The sequence below is a fragment of the Antrostomus carolinensis genome, unplaced genomic scaffold (assembly GCF_000700745.2).
Source record: "Antrostomus carolinensis isolate BGI_N321 unplaced genomic scaffold, ASM70074v2 scaffold33485, whole genome shotgun sequence".
In the NCBI taxonomy this organism is placed as follows: Eukaryota; Metazoa; Chordata; class Aves; order Caprimulgiformes; family Caprimulgidae; genus Antrostomus; species Antrostomus carolinensis.
Genome location: NW_010319079.1, coordinates 3095 through 5397, shown reverse-complemented (window position 1 = coordinate 5397; position 2303 = coordinate 3095).

The following is a 2303-nucleotide window of genomic DNA, read 5'->3' as shown; positions in this document are numbered from 1 at the left end:
ACATGGGAACCTCCAACACAATCGTTCTCACAGCATTTACACCCTAACCCAGAGGATCAAATAGGACAAACTACATCTTAAGCATTAACTCCAGCTCTTTATCATGTACTCCAAAGTAAATTCAATGGAGATTATCTGGTTCAAGGGAGCCCACCAAGAAGAAAACAGGGCATTTTTACAAACCAAAATTAGGCTGTAATTCAAGTGTTTCTTTGTACCCCTCAACCACACCACAGCAATTTAACAGTCCCATTTTACTATTCCTCACATTCTCAGTCTCACCACCATTCCAAGTACAACTACCAGTGGCAACAGCACTGCTTTCATCTGCCTGGACAAGTGATTTAAAAGCACTGCATGATGATTCATTCAGACATACGCAATTAGAAAGAGAAACTGATCCCTGGTGCCTGGGTGCCAGGACAAACCCGAACAGCCAGCATCCAGGAACAGAGAATTTCATAAGCACTCCCCACCCACTCCTGGAAAGCTGGGAGCTACTGGGGGGAGGCAGTGATCATATTTGTACTGACTTGTTCATCAGGTGAGATAGCAGAGACTGGATTTGTTTGAACAGATTAGCATGTCACCAAGACAGAGGGGAGCACGGAGGGGTGGTGGAAATGAGCAGTTTCCATGCCCTGCAATGCAGTACAGAACATCCTTCCAGGGTTTACGTGCAGTAACTCAGGTGCACCCCTGCCAGAAGCAGCTTCTGGTGGCAGACACTGACCACAACAGCCACACTCCCGTATGGTTAAGAACTGATCAGATCCTCCAGGAGCAGTGACAGCAAGAACAGCACAGACTTCAGCTTGATTTGATCCGGTCCACTTCCTCTTTTCATTACCAACCAGATAAAAAAGCAGGATCATAAGGCAGCACTAACTTGTCAGAGCACTGAAACCAAAAGCATGGAGAATCAGTGCACTATAAAACTGCTCCCAAACCTGTGCTTTTCAGCCACAGACTCCGCATCAATACCATATAAAGCCTGTCCCATAGATGTGTTGATGTAGGACAATGGCAACTCTGAACTGAATTCAGCAAATCTAGAATAAGCTGGTTATTTTGGAGCAAGTTAAACTACCTGTGCTTATAACCAAGCACTGGAAATGACAGCTCAAAATCTAGAGAGCCAACACTAAACAGCTTTTTCTAAGTGACAGAATTCAAATATTTAGACTGAATAACAGCATGAACAACTTGGTCTCCACCCTGACAGAATTTACTGCATTCAAGAGACTGCAGTCTGACTCTTAATGCTGCTGTGCAAGATGGAAACTGCTACCACAGTAACGAGCAAAGCCAGGGCAGATTTTAATGTCTGCCTGGGGAAGGAGCAACAACTGACACCTAAGGGAAAGAAAATACATCAGGAATTAAACTAACTTCTGCAAAACCAGATCGACCTTGGGCTAAAAGCCAGGACTGAAAAGGCTCTTCTGTAAAACAACTTTGATGACTTATCAATAGAAGCAGCTGCATTAGACTATTCCATTAAATCCCAATTTAACGTTTCCCCAACATTTTAAACCACAAATAAATGCTATACCTTGTACAAGTTGACTGGATTGAAGCCAAAAAGCAACTAGAAAAGATGATGACAGGTTTCTGAAGTCTAGTCAGACTGATTAGAAATGATGATTTATTACCTAAAACCCCCTAAAAACTCCTCAGGAGCACTACAATGCTATCCAACGAAGAACACTGGAGCTATTATAGGCTAAATATGGCCATGTTGAAGATTTCACTGTGCTAGCTTCAGAAAGACACAAAGCTGAAATACTCCAGTGCGTGCACAAGTGTCTGTTGTACTTCCCATACTGACAGGCTCTGTGGCATCTAATTCATTAACCTTGAGAAACAGACTAAAAAATAATAAATTAGATTTTTCTAGAGCTTTGAAAAAAAAGAGAGGAGGCAGACTTCAGAGGGGAGGAGGAAAGCCTCAGCCACTACATTCAGAATAGGTGATGGACCAACACAGTCCCACAAGTTGCAAAGGAATTCTTCAAAATGAGAAGTGAAGAGTAAGAAATCCAGCCTTGCCCTCTCGCAGTTTCCCACCTCAGAGCACTCAGGAGACACAGTCTGACCAGTTGGGACCTGCTTCTTTTGGAAGGAAGACACAAGAGCATGCTAGGGAGAAAAAGTAGGAAATTCCTTCCTCGCCACAGCTCAAATCAGAGGCAAAAGTGCTTTTTCCACATGCTGTGAGCCTGGGCTGCTACAGATTGTGTAGCAGCTTCTGAGCTCAGCTGCTGAGCTCAACATGAGTAAGTAAAAGGCCCATCCTGCGG